The sequence below is a fragment of the Chanodichthys erythropterus genome, chromosome 9 (assembly GCF_024489055.1).
Source record: "Chanodichthys erythropterus isolate Z2021 chromosome 9, ASM2448905v1, whole genome shotgun sequence".
Taxonomy (NCBI): domain Eukaryota; kingdom Metazoa; phylum Chordata; class Actinopteri; order Cypriniformes; family Xenocyprididae; genus Chanodichthys; species Chanodichthys erythropterus.
In genome coordinates this window covers 4,255,341-4,271,040 of record NC_090229.1, presented here as the reverse complement: position 1 = coordinate 4,271,040, position 15,700 = coordinate 4,255,341, and the positions used below count along the sequence as shown (strand labels likewise).

The following is a 15,700-nucleotide window of genomic DNA, read 5'->3' as shown; positions in this document are numbered from 1 at the left end:
TATCACTGGTAGGTTTCCACCTAGAAATATCCATCTTGGATGATGATTCTGAACAACTAAATGAGTCTACTACTATGCCAAGGTGATAAATCATGCTAATATTGTCTCATATAGTGAACAACTAAATTATTAGGCCTTTGCTAACTGCGTTTAATGTGCCTCTAACTAATTACAGAGACATTTCAAACCAATTGGCATAGCATAAAAAACGACAATGTTGTTGGCCTTAAAAAAGGCTGCTTTTCAAGCCATGGTAATGCATGTTTTTGAAGGATTGGATATCAGTCTGTTTATGTAGGCTAGATATTCATCTGTAAAGTTATCTGTTTAATGTGTTAGCCTAGTGCACGCGCACAATTCATTAATTCAGTGTTTTCTTCACACAGTCTTACCTCTGGCTTTTTCACGTTTTTTCTTCCTTGCGCGCCAGATAATTTATGAGGTCGTTTTGACATGTCGCCCTCCGCCCCTCGCTGATAGCACGCGCACGCATCCAGCACAAGCCATTAAACAGAAAGTAAACAAATCCGCATACGGGGCCTGGGTTTCACCTCGCTCCGGCCATCCTTCAGCCAGGTGTCAATCAAATGCCCTTATTTTGGATTTTTATATAATACAAATTATTAATACAAATTCGAAGTTTAGTTTGCTAAAGATATCAGCAGTTTGGTTATGTTTGTAACTTTTTTTTTAATCCTCTGGCCTCTTTGGCGCCCCCTAGCGAGATTGCGCCCTTAGCATTTGCCTATACTGCCTATATAACGGGCCGGCTCTGACATTCACTGATGATGAACACCTTTGGTTTTAATGAGGAAATTAACCTAAATATTTATTCCTGCCGGTATTTTAGTCTGCGATATCAAAATCACTAAACATTATATAGCATATATATATAATATTATTCCATAATAACATCAAATGAATCAGTGCAATTATAATTCACCACATGATTCACTGTTAAATCAGTTTTTGTAAACTGTGGGGGAGACGGACTCGGGTGCACAACAAATTTAAACACATGACATCACTGCTTGTGGGAGGGGCCCCATCTCTTTCTTTGCGGGGGTCTCACAGACTTGCGGTACGCCACTGATCATGGGCATACGGGACACCCCCGCAGCCCCCACCCTATGATGGGCCCCGTCGTAGATTATTTACTATTTAGCCTTTGCTTTTTTTTAGAACTAAACTCAGTTGACTAAAGATAAAAATAAAGCATCCAACTGAAGCCCAAAAATGGAAGCAGAATACCATAGAAAATAGTGCTAAATTACCACAAAAGGGGGAAAAATTCACTGTTGTTTCCATCGCCGTTTGTAAGGTAGCCAAGACAACAGCAAGCTTTGACGCGCTGCGCTATTGTTTTATTGTTAGCGGTCATGTGGCGAGACAAATAAATATGTTCGGTCTTTGCTGAGATATTATTATTATTATTATTATTATTATATATTGCCCAAACGTAAATATCCTAGCCAATAAGTCTATAGTTGGGCTGTTTCTTTATTCTTTTTCTGTAAATACATGAATTTAGTTTAGGCCTATATCATTTGATGCACCGATCGAAATTACTGAAAATTTGTGGCCGAAACAGCAATTTACGTGCTTGGAACCTTAAATAACCTATGCGCAAATTTGTGTCTAACTTAGAATTTAGACCAGCTAAAATATATTGTTAGACCAAAACATCTTATCAATTAATTAAGTAATAAAGACATGTATTTAAGAAATTTAATAAAAACAAAAAGACGTCTATTGCTTCAGCCTTATTCAAAGGCCGCGGAGTTCGTTATTTGTTACACACTTCAATCCATTCCACACCCGACGTTCTTGGTGTTCTTCCTAATTATTAAATATATGCAATTGGTTGAGGAAACATTGAATGAAATTAAGATACAATTTCTACAAAACTAAATTCACTTTAAAGGAAGACTTACTATAAAACAAAACTTAATGAAGTGGTCGAACTCATGTCTGACCCGCTGCATGTCTCCCGACATTGCGCGTCCGTCATGCTATTCACTTTTCATAATCAACATTGGTGACATCTTAAATATATATATATTAGGCTATAGCCCAATATTTAAATATAAATATGAAACTAAATTGGTTACATTTTTATCCCTCTGGTCGAAGAAAGCGCCGGCGCGTTCTGATGGATTTTCTCCTCATGACAGAAACAACTTAAAACAGGCCTTCTGTCATTTTTGGCGATTAGTGCAAGACTACAAATGGTCTACTTTTATTTGTTTACGCTCACAATAACAACAAAACCTTGTGCTTTAGTAAAATAAAATAAGTTAAAAACAGGGTGAACTTTTAGCTGACTCTCTGCAAGAAACTGAAACGTCTCAAAAATGAACTTATAAACTCAGCGAATAATTGTACCTAAAAAGAAAGAAATATCTCAGTTCGATAATAAATTCGTAGGTCTGTGTAAAATAAGAGGCGATCTATCCGCTGGAACATGTTGTTTCTGAATTTGATATTTGATATTTTAAGGAATAGTATACACTTCTGCATTTAAATGCGGCTGCAGGAGTTGCAGTTTTTTTTATGATGTTTTATTGATCCATTCTTTTTAGTTTCAATGATTTAGCTAAATCGTGCCTTAATAATGGGAGCGAAATTATTCGGTGACTCACGTTTTACTAAAATAAAGGATATAATTCATGAAACATGCAACAATTCCCTAATCAGTGTCCAAACAGATAGGCTATATTTTTCCTAAGTTGTTATCTGTCAAAATAAAGGACAGGTAACGTATAACAAAGTATATGCGTGTCAAAAATCCATGCTGTTTTATTAAAGGAGTTTAAAATATAAATAATAAATGTATTTGTGATAAATATAGGTCTAATATGTGAGAAAATTGACATTTTGCATAAAGATAAATGTGCTTTGATGCATTTGTTGTGTAACATGTGGTTAAAGCGCCACTCAGCGGTCAAAAGCTGCAAATGCACTTTGCGACGCGGCGGCGGCACGCGCGGCGGTAGAAACACCGTTTTGGATGGCCACCTACTGTAGTAACACATTTTTTAAACTTAAACTCTGAATCAATTCGAATGCTGTCACAGGCACGAGGGGCTACAAGTGAAAACAGACGCTCATTTAAGCTACAGAAATAGGCTACAGAAAAAGTCAAAACTTAATTCGGGCATTTACAGTATTTAACCTACAGAATACAAACTTTCAGTAACATAAAGTACAGAATATTAATTACATAAAGAAATATAGGAAAAGGGAAAATAATGCAAATAAATGTACAAATGTAACTAATAATAATATAAAAATATTAAATATAAGTGAATGATTTAAGACTTGGGATTACAAAACAACTTTAAACATTTATTGATACACTTCATTCGAATGCTGTCTAAGTAACATAGCGCGTAATACAATATAATATGAACTATGTTAATATAATAATTTCTTAATTCCATTCTTTTTCTAAATTAAAAATAAATATTATTAGTCTCATGCATTTCTGATACTTCCAGGTTGCCATGGTAGCGCAGGTTGTTTACACATGTAACTCGTGGCCATGAGAAATAGATGTCATTTCCTCAACATAATGAAGTCGTGGCCACGAGAAAAATATATCGTTCCCTCACCATATGATCTCGAAATAAGGATGTGTTACCTCGACAAAATGATCTTGTGGCCACGACATATTATTACGTACATGTTGTGGCCACGACAAAATTAAATTAACCGAACATGTCCCCTCCCGGTCACCGTACTGACTCGATGTCAACTATATGACCCATTTCTATTAACACGCAACACTAATATTGTAATATTGTTGTGTGACTCCCTGTGCCAATGCATTGGTGAAATTAAAAATTGGATGTGCCTCAACGTCCTTCATTTAAACAAAGACAAAACTGAAGTCATTGCGTTTGGAAACAAAGATGAAGTTCTTCACTCTAGGGGTCAAACAACTAAAAATCAAGTCAGGAATCTTGGTGTGATCTTGGAGTCAGACCTGAGTTTCAGTAGCCATGTAAAGACAATAACTAAATCAGCATATTATCATCTGAAAAATATTGCAAGAATTAGATGCTTTGTCTCCAGTCAAGACTTAGAGAAACTTGTTCATGCTTTCATCACCAGCAGGGTGGATTATTGTAATGGGCTCCTCACTGGTCTTCCCAAAAAGACCATAAGACAGCTGCAGCTCGTACAGAACGCTGCTGCTAGGATTCTGAACAGAACCCGAAAACATGAACACATCACACCAGTCCTCAGGTCCTTGCACTGGCTTCCAGTTGCATTTAGAATTGATTTTAAAGTACTGTTACTTGTTAATAAATCACTCAATGGCCTAGGACCTCAATACATTGCAGATATGCTCATAGAATATAAACCTAACAGATCACTCAGATCATCAGGATCAAGTCATTTAGAAATACCCAGGGTTCACTCAAAGCAAGGAGAGTCTGCTTTTAGCTGTTACGCCAGCCGCAGCTGGAACCAGCTTCCAGAAGAGATCAGGTGTGCTCCAATAGTAGCCACATTCAAATCCAGACTCAAAACACATCTTTTTACCTATGCATTTGCTGATTGAGCACTGTGCTATGTCCGAACTGTTTGCACTTTATTTTATAAACACAAGCTTTTTATTTTTTTAACTCTTTTTCTTATTTTTTATTTATTTAATTTTTAATGCATTTTATATATTTTATGTATCTCTTTTATTTTCTGACTTTTAATGCATTTTATATCTTGCTGTCTGGTTAAAAGCAACACGATCACATGAAAATGTGTATAAATAGTACGAGTGTGTAATCTCTTAGAATATATATGCCGAAATAAGTTGTGGTGTGCTTATGGTACGCAGTTTTTCGCGTGCATATGATACGTTGGGTAGGATGGGGGTGGGGGGTTCGAACGTATAATACGCCATAGGGCCCTATCTTGCACCCAGCGCAATTGACTTTGTACACCGACGCATGTGTCATTCCTATTTTGCACCCGCACAAAGCGCGCTTTTCCCTCCACAGAAGCATGTCGCTAAACTAGTGAATGAACTTGCGCTCCCTGGGCGGTTCAGCGCAAAAAAGGAGGCGTGTTCCGGCGCAAACAATCCCTGGTGCTATTTTGCTGTTCCATTAAACAATTGCGCCACTGACCAGAAAAAACCTAGTCTAAAGTCAATGGCGCAATATTTTTTTGTTAGAGCGCGTTGGTAGAAACTGCGCCTCTGGGCGCGTCCACAGTGCGCGTTGACTTTGCTTATTACACGCAGGGATGCGCATCACACAAACATGCCAAACATTAAAAACAAAAGGATTACAGTGTAAAAGAATATGATTGTGTAGGCTACATAAATATAAAAATGTAATGATGAATAGTAATTGCGTGTATTAGAATTAGGCTACCTATTTTCAGTTCAGCCTGCTATTACAAATAATGATGAACGAAATTGGCTAATTAATTGGACAATTGTGCCAATACACACACACATATATATTAACCGACTCATCGCGCGGAGCTATTTGAAAGCCTGCATCCAACGCAGACGACTGAAAGATTGACTGGCCACTTAACAGGCAATTTCAGCTTTTCCGCCAACAAATTCTGTCATGTAAATATCAATCCGCCATGGCGCGAGCGCATCTCGCTCTTAAAGGGAATGGTAGATGACACTCTGATTGGTTTATTTCACGTTACGCCCAAACCACACCTATGAATAATGAAGCTACTTCAGACCAACCCATTTTAGATTTGCGCCGGGCGCAAGAGCCATTTATCCCGCCGGGAAAATAGCAACAGCGCCGAGACCCGCCCACAAAGTTACTTGCGCTTCGCGCTTTGACACTTGCGTTTCAGATCGTTAAAATAGGGCCCATAAAGTGCGTATCATATGCACGCGAAAAACTGCATACCATAAGCACGCCAAAACTCATTTTGGCAAATATATTCTAAGAGATTACACACTCGTACTATTTATACGCATTTTCGCTATTGTACCCTATTGTAATTGCTCAGCCAATTCTTCTTCTTCTCCAAAATGAATCGCATTTTTGAGGGCCTAAACGTTCTCAAAAATTCATGAAACTTTGCACACGCGTCAGAAATGGTGAAAATTTACATCTGATATGGGTTTCAGAATGAAGTGTGGCAAAATGGCTCGATAGCGCCACCTAAAAAAATTCAACGAAGTGCCCCTGACACTACGTTTCACGTACAGGTATGAAATTTGGTACACACATCTAACAGCCCAATACCTGCAAAAAAGTCTCTTGGAGTGAAATCTGAAAACCAACAGGAAGTCAGATATTTTGAGTTTTTTGCCATTTCCAGACGTTGTACTTTAACGAACTCCTCCTAGAGCTTTAATCAGATCAACATCATATTTGGTCAGTCTAATCTAAAAGCCTTTGAGACATTAAATTGCGAAGATCTAGAGTTTTCGCTGAAGGGCGTGTCCGTGGCGGCCTGGCAAAGTTCGATGTTTCGCCATGAAACAGGAAGTTGTTGTAACTCGGGCATACAATGTCTGATCTGCCCCAAACTTCACATGTTTTATTAGAGTCCTGAGCTGAAGACATCTATATGACAATATTCAGTTACAGTCATAGCGCCACCTGGGGGCAACAGGAAATTACATGTTTTACACTGTGATTAACTCCTCATAGAGATTTAACCAGATCAACATCATATGTTGTCAGTCTAATCTTAAGACCTTAGCAATGATAAATATCAAAGATCTTGAGTTTTCGTTGAAGGGCGTGTCCGTGGCGGCCTGACAAAATCTGATGTTTAGCCATGAAAGAGGAAACTGTTGTAACTCAGGCATACTCTGTCTGATCTGCCCCAAACTTCACATGAGTGATAAAAGTCCTGGCCTAAAGACATCTGTATGACAATATTCAGTTAGCTATAGCGCCACCTGTTGGCAGCAGGAAGTGTGGCACTTTTACATGATTTTGCCATAATTCTCCTGTATTTACTCGCTCACATGCATGTCGCCCACTGTTCGCTGTTTTCCTGAGGCCAACGGGTGGTGGTGAGCCCGGGTGCGAGGACCCTTTCATCGCTGCTTGCAGCTTTACAGTTTTTTACAGATGCTAGGACACATTTCTCAATACTTAGGTCACTTTTGCAAAACTCGTCACACAGTGAGCACAACAGAAGTCTATGTGGGCTAAACTAAGGATCAATTATCATTGCTTTGGCACAAAATGCATTCAATGACTACATCTCTCAAATGTCATGAATTCTTTTCAACCTCAGACACAACAACTGCCAAAACTCTTTGTACGTACAGGCCAATTTGCACATGCTACTGTTTTCAAAACTGTTAAACTTATGTTCAAAACAATAACATCATACAAAACTGAATAAGGCAGAAATATGCTGCATTTCTACAGTAATATAGTTATGAAATATATTCTGAATATAAAAAATCCAATACTATCAGAGGAATTAGATGAAACTGAACACCTACACAAGCATTTGTTTTTCAGTTTCATTACCATACTATCAGAGGAATATATTCAATATATACTATCAGAGGAATATATATTCAAAAGGGGAAACTTAGGAATAATTTTGTCCTGTAATGTAAACATGGACCATGTAACATAAACTGCAGTGAATTATAAGCAGTAGAGAGTGTCATTCTTGTTTTATAAAGAAATTTAAAAAAAGAAAACATTGTATAATGCTAACTGATGTTAGTGTTTTTAAGGTCGATGTTTTATGACTGACAAAGTGTGTTTGCTTGGTGAAAACCTTTGCTAGTGTTCTGGAAGAATGAGTTGATTTGAGACATGAATGAAGTGTTTTGGTAGATTTAGTGCATTTTGAATGTGAAATGAACTGCTGTGCCAAGATGAAAGTTGGTTAGGAGAACTGTGTGAAGAGTTTTGAAAAAGTGACCTAAGTATTGAGAAATGTGTCCTAGTGATTGTAAAAAACTGTAATTAGCCTATGTATTTGGTTCTTCTTTATGTAAAGCACTTTGAATTACCATTGTGTATGAAATGTGCTATACAAATAAAATTGCCTTGCCTTGTCTGACAGTTCTACAACAGTGAACAGACTCTATTACAGTTTTTTACAGACGCTAAGACACATTTCTCAATACTTAGGTCACTTTTGCAAAACTCGTCACACAGTGAGCACAACAGAAGTCTATGTGGGCTAAACTGAGGATCAATTATCATTGCTTTGGCACAAAATGCATTCAATGACTACATCTCTCAAATGTCATGAATTCTTTTCTCACTCAGACACAACAACTGCCAAAACTCTTTGTATGTACAGGCCAATCTGCACATGCTTACATACTGTTTTCAAAACTGTTAAACTTATGTTCAAAACAATAACATCATACAAAACTGAATAAGACAGCAATTTGCTACATTCCTACAGTAATATTTTAATGAAATATATTTTAAATCTTAAAATTACAGTTTTTTACGGACGCTAGGACACATTTCTGAATACTTAAGACAGCAATTTGCTACATTCCTACAGTAATATAGTTATGAAATATATTCTGAATCTAAAAAAAATCAAATACTATCAAAACAATTAGATGAAACTGAACACCTAAACAAGCATTCGTTTTTCAATTTCATTACCATCAACTCAAAAGGGGAAACTTAGGAATAATTTTGTCCTGCAATGTAAACATGGACCATGTAACATAAACTGCAGTGAATTATAAGCAGTAGAGAGTGTCATTCTTGTTTTGTTAAGAAATTTTAAAAACGAAAACATTGTATATTGCTAACTGATGTTAGTGTTTTTAGGTCGATGTTTTATAAGTGACAAAGCGTGTTTGCTTGGTGAAAACCTTTGCTAGTGTTCTGGAAGAATGAGTTGATTTGAGACATGAATGAAGTGTTTTGGTAGATTTAGTGCATTTTGAATGTGAAATTAACTGCTGTGCCAAGATGAAAGTTGGTTAGGAGAACTGTGTGAAGAGTTTTGAAAAAGTGGCCTAAGTATTGAGAAATATGTCCTAGCGATTGTAAAAAACTGTAAATGCTATAAAAACAATTGAATTGTATCTGTATCAGTGGATGGTGTGTATACAAATTCTTGTATTTTGGAATTACTCAGTGCAAAAAAATAAAAATAAATAAACAACATAAAATATTGACGAATTCTGCATCATGTCTGATTCATTCCAGTAACATATATTGTAGTGAATTATAAACAGAGATGTGTCCTTGTTTTACACAAGAAAACATTGTATAATGCTACATGTTGTTAGTGTTTTTTAGGTCATTGTTTTGTGGGTGACAGAGTGTGTTTATCGGCTGTCAACCTTTGCTAGTGCTCTGGAAGAATGAGTTGATTTGAGACATGAATGAAGTGTTTTGGTAGTTGTAGTGCATTTTGAATGTGAAATGAACTGCTTTGCCAAGCTGAAAGTTGGTTAGGAGAACTGTGTGAAGAGTTTTAAAATAAGTGACCAAAGTATTGAGAAATGTGTCCTAGCGTCTGTAAAAAACTGTAAATCACCAACATCAGGCCTCATGAACAATTAAACAGTCAGCGAGTGGGTTCAGAAACAGTGCACGCTGTACATGGGCTTAAGCTCTCAGTTTTGAGTTCTCAAAGTGCACCAGATTGATCACCCTTTGGGCTTATAATAAACTTTGAACTTGATAATCAAATACACTTATTTGCTTAATTCTATAGTTTTCAACCTAAAATACTAATAATACCAAAGTTATTTGCTCATTTACTTTACAAAAAAACAGTGCAGATTTCACAGCAGAAAGACACATGAACCACAAGCTGGAAGATGTTTTATTGATTACGTGGATCAAATAAATTGTGTTTGAACTGTTGCTGAACCTCAGTCAGTTTTGAAGAGCAAAATTCTTTCACCACCAACAGAGAAGCTGATATAACTGTTCTGTTTATATGTCACGTTGCTAAAAAAGTTCCCCATTAAGCAGTGCCAGTATTTCCCATGCTTTCTCTCAAACTCCTGTAAGGAAAGACACAGTATTAATGTTCGACAAACTCACACTCTCAAGCTCCTGACAAATACAGAGCACATTTTCACAATATTAAATCAATTGCATTTCACTAATACATTCCAGCCTCTCAGTAAAACTCTAGAACCAACCGTCTTGATGTAGCGAGTAATTTCTTTTTCCTCTTCATGGTTATTCACGGCCAGAAGAGCGACCTGAAGAGCGTCCCGCTGCAATGCGCCACTCATGGTTGATTTACGGATCTCAATCATCCTCGACATGGTTGATCTGCAGCTGTAAGCACAGATTTATTTGAACGTGCAAGTATGAAATAAACATGACAGGATCTGAAAAATGAACAAATTTTTTTGTGATGGTCTAACAACTCTTTATTATAAAGACCAATTGCAGCTTACTCGAAATGTAACCCGTGTGAATCCTTTATTCATTTTTTAAACTATTAACTTCTTTTCAAAAACATACTAACCTCATATATAATGCCATACATATATATATATATATTCATATTCAAAAGGAAAATTCTTACATTGTCTTACCTTTTTTATGTGCCGATTATATGATGATTCTCTCAGTGTCTGTGATGCTTCAGACGTGTTTGACCAAAACTAATATAGCTGTGTATCTGACTCCACCTATTCCTGCCTACACCACAACTCAACCTCTCACCTCTTACTGGACAAAATTTCCAACATTACAAAACTGACTTGCAAAAATAATGACTGTTTACAGAAAATCAAACCAAAGCAAGTTTTACTATTTATTGCATAAATAAATGATAGAAATTGAGAAACAGTCACCTCAGCAGCAACATTGTTACTGCCATCAAAGCCTACAGACAAACTTCAAACAGAAAAAACTTAAAGTCCCCCTGTGGTACAAATCATGTTTGTCTGTTTGGTGTTTTTAATATGTTTAAATATTAAATACAATACCCAGGTGAATACCCAGGTGAAAAAAGGTACACTTCTATAATGTACTTAAAGTGCTCTATTTTCGTGCACTAATTTTTCTTAATATACTAAAAATTCTTCTTTACTACTTCTTAAGATCATCTGAGTGTACTCAACTGTGCTATTTTGAGACACCATGAAATATGAAGTAAAATGTGCTTTTAATATACTATCTCTGTATTTAAAAAATGTATTTAGATACCACTTGTGGTACACTATGGGTTCAAATGTACTAAAAGTACTATCTAAATACATCTAAATACACTTAAGTAGACTTGTGCCGATATTCGGTAATGCGATAAATCGCGATAATGAATATGCACGATATTGTAATCGTGGGCACTTCAGAATACTGTAAATAGTAATTTATTACCAATTATTAATTTTTTATAAGGCAATTAAGAATACTTTACCCATCAGTCGTATAAAATGTACAACACCGCTGTATTCTGCGTCAAAAGGACACGCGCTCAGATGTAAACAATCCCAACGTGCACGAGAAGCACATGACGGAACCAGTGAAGGAGACGAGCTGAATGAAAGTGCGCGTTCACTCTCTGACAGCAGAGGGCGCTGATGGAACAGCAGAAATGCAGCGGTTACCACGGAAACCGTGCAAACAAAGTAACTGCGCTAGTGAAGTTTTTAAAATGCTTCAAACAGCCATTCATTTTTTTGTAATCTCAGTGTTGTTCATCACAGCACCAAATACTGAATACTTAAAAAAGACTTAAAAGGATATTTATTTTCAAACCTAAACATTGTTATATTTTAATCTGGACTACAACATTCCCTAATGATTAGAAATGTTCTGATTATTTGATATTGTTCAGTAAAACTTTGAAAACATACAGCTTCATTAGTTAACGTGTTAATTCATTATCACTAAACTGACAATAAAAATACTTATAAAGTATTAATTATTATTAATTAATGTTAATTTCTTAGTTACTATTTAATAACATTACTAAAATCAAAATAACTTATTTAATGGACCTGAGATAAAACTAACAATGATCAGTTGTGTTTCTAATCAAAAAATAACACTTTCTGTAACAAATGTAGCTATTGCTCAATCTTAGTTAATGCATTAAATAGAATAAAGTGTTATCTGTTGTTCTTTATAGCCTAATTCTTTTGCATTTTAATCTGTTTGAAAATTTCAGTCAGAGTTGTTTTTGTTTTATTACAAAAAGAGTTCTTAAACCTGTTAAAATATGATAAAAATGGTTTTGCAACTTATTTTAATATCGCAATAATACCGTATACCATGATAAAAGCTTCATCAATTAATCGCAACATGAAAATTTGATACCGTCACATGCCTACACTCAAGATATTTTTAGATATATCTAAGATTGTGTTAATCTGAAAGAAGATAGTCATATACAACTTACAACTTAGATGGCTTGAGGGTGAGTCATTTTCATTTTTTTGGTGAACTAATCATTTAAAGCTATTTTTTCACTGGAAAAAAAAATTTAAATGTCATTTTGGTGATCAGAAATGAGTTTTAAGTGATAAAATTATTGACTACAGGGGGACTTTAACTATTTATGGTAGTTTTACATTCATCTACATTTGTGAAATAAGCACCTCATTATGATTTCCACTTATTTTCTGTATAAAGACACTTGTGAAGGTTTTGTACTGAAACTAAAATCCAAAACTAATTTAGATTTTAGATTTTTTAACTTAAAGTAAAACAGATGAATGACAGGATCAAACACACAAAGATCTGACAAACTCTACAGACCCACTTTATATTAAGTGGCCTTAACTTCTATGTACTTACATTTAAATTAATCAATTGATACAATGCACTTATTGTGTACATACATGTTTTTACATTTTAAAAACACATGCATGTAATTACATCTGTAATTAATTTCTGTAATTACATTTATAATTACACTGTTGACCCATCCCTTAACCCTTACCCCCTTAAACTTACCCATACCACCAAACCTTACCTGTATCCACCTCAATAGCTGCAAATGTGTTTTGCAATTCAATATGAACCCAATAAGTACATTGTACTTATTTTTGTTATTACTATGTAAGTACATAGTAGTTAAGGCCACTTAATATAAAGTGGGACCACTCTACTGTCTCAACAGGATATCTGAAATTTCAACATTACAGACAAATGAATCGTGACAAAGTATGTTTTGTGTTTATCATGATTCAGTCTTTGTTGAATCTTTCAATGCCAAAGAAAGTAATGATTTAACAGTATAATTCTTTTTAACTCATTATTCCAATGGACATTAATGGACAGAGAAAATAAAAACTAAATAACAAAAGTCATAAACATTCATAACTTTACTTCCTTACAAACATTTCTAATAAATGCTTGCTGATATATTTTTGAGAAAATCTCATAATGTAATATTTATTTTCAGTATTGACTTGCATGTGACTTCAGTTCTCTCTGTCACTTCTCTCTTTTTTAACCACTATTAGCAGGTTTCGCAGTTTTTAACTTTAAAAACATTCATATCTCTCCCTAAATGTCACTTTCAATATTAAAATACACTATGACCTAAATGACCGGCACACACACACACACACACACACACACACACACACACACACACACACACACACACACACACAAACACACAGTTTGTCTCAGATAGATTCAGATTTGTTTCACTTGCTGCAGTCCTTTGGTTCCCTGTATTTCCACTTTAGTCAGTGGTTATCAAACTTTTTTGGTTTAAAATTATTATTTTTCGATTATAAGCCAACAGGCAGATGATCCAGCATTGTTTTTAAGAGATGCCTCTCAGATCCAATTGCTTTAACTGCTCTTCTATCTTTTTCTAATGCATCTGGCCTTTTGCTTAATATTAATAAATGTGAGTTACTCCCGATAAAAAAAATGTGCTGCATCCTCTACCATTACACTGTGTGCAGAATTATTAGGCAAGTTGATTTTCTGATCATATTTTTTTTCCAAGCACATTTTACCAATTCCAATCCACATCAATCTTAATAACTACTATTAATATTGTTTTGAATAATTTATAAGTGATATATAATTGTTCATGAAGGCTGGAAATGAAGAATGCCCTATATTCAGGTGTGCAGAATTATTAGGCAGGTTTTCTTTTACAGATAAAATGAGCCAAAAAAGAGATTTAACTCAGACTGAAAAGTCAAAAATTATTAAATACTCATGAGAAGGACGCAAATACTAATGTAATACTAGAAATTGCAAAGTTAAAGCATGACCATTGGACAGTGAAATGCTCATTGGGTCAGCGGGGTCATACAAAAACAGCTGGAGAAGAAAAGACACGTAAACTGCAAAATAATTAAGAATTAAGGTGAAGAATTAAGAGTGAAACCATCAGGAACCCTTTAGTCTCCAGCGCCACCATTTCCCAGTACTGAAACCTACCTGGAGTCTTCAGAAGTGTGAGGTGTCAGGATCTCAGAGACTTAGGTTAGGTGAAGAATCCTAAAAAAATGACCTGCTCTTAATAAGAATCACAAGCTGAAGTGTTATAAAGTACATGAAGACTGGGTTTTTATAGGCCTTATAGACAGACAGCTTGAGAGTGACTCCTGAAGGACCAGCACCACATCCTCTTGTACCACTGTTTGAAGAATTTATCTTCCAGAATCTGGCAGTAAGGTGTGGGAGTTCACTTTTAGTCCATCTCTTATCCTGAAATGTCCATCTTGCAGAGATGGACTAAATGAACTCCCACACCTTACTGCCAGATTCTGGAAGATAAATTCTTCAAACAGTGGTACAAGAGGATGTGGTGCTGGTCCTTCAGGAGTCACTCTCAAGCTGTCTGTCTATAAGGCCTATAAAAACCCAGTCTTCATGTACTTTATAACACTTCAGTTTGTGATTCTTATTAAGAGCGGGTCATTTTTTTAGGATTCTTCACCTAACCCAAGTCTCTGAGATCCTGACACCTCACACTTCTGAAGACTCCAGGTAGGTTTCAGTACTGGGAAATGGTGGCGCTGGAGACTAAAGGGTTCCTGATGGTTTCACACTTAATTCTTCACCTTAATTCTTAATTATTTTGCAGTTAACGTGTCTTTTCTTCTCCAGCTGTTTTTGTATGACCCCGCTGACCCAATGAGCATTTCACTGTCCAATGGTCATGCTTTAACTTTGCAATTTCTAGTATTACATTAGTATTGCGTCCTTCTCATGAGTATTTAATAATTTTTGACTTTTCAGTCTGAGTGAAATCTCTTTTTTGGCTCATTTTATCTGTAAAAGAAAACCTGCCTAATAATTCTGCACACCTGAATATAGGGCATTTTTCATTTCCAGCCTTCATGAACAATTATATATCACTTATAAATGATTAAAAACAATATTAATAGTAGTTATTAAGATTGATGTGGATTGGAATTGGTAAAATGTGCTTAGAAAAAAAATATGATCAGAAAATCAACTTGCCTAATAATTCTGCACACTGTGTAGTGACCCAGTGTTCAAGAAACATTGATTTCCTTTTATGTAGAATATTAAAGTAACAAATAAAAAAAAATGTTGTGGTCTCCAAGCCAGAAGCATTTGCTGATGATAATTGGAAAGATTGACAGGAAGTTCACTAACAGAATAATTGCAAATTAAAAGGAAATTTATGCCTCCCAATTGAGAAGACATAATTTCACTCAAAATAGAAGATTGATTGTGAAGGAAACCTTTAAGCCAATTAACTTTTGTTAAAGGATTAGTTCACTTTCAATTAAAACTTCCTGATAATTTACTCTCCTCCATGTCATCCAAGATGTTCA

At 35.5% G+C, this 15,700-nt stretch overlaps 1 long non-coding RNA gene across 1 annotated transcript; it reads right to left on the bottom strand.

Moving 5' to 3' along the window:
• Positions 1–9,759: 9,759 nt before the first annotated feature.
• On the bottom strand, positions 9,760–10,630 carry LOC137026195 (uncharacterized). The gene is made up of 3 exons (XR_010895859.1): positions 10,508–10,630; positions 10,103–10,244; positions 9,760–9,961 (listed from the first exon to the last, which is right to left on the bottom strand). It is a non-coding gene; the product is annotated as an uncharacterized lncRNA (long non-coding RNA).
• Between the last annotated feature and the right edge of the window lie 5,070 nt (positions 10,631–15,700).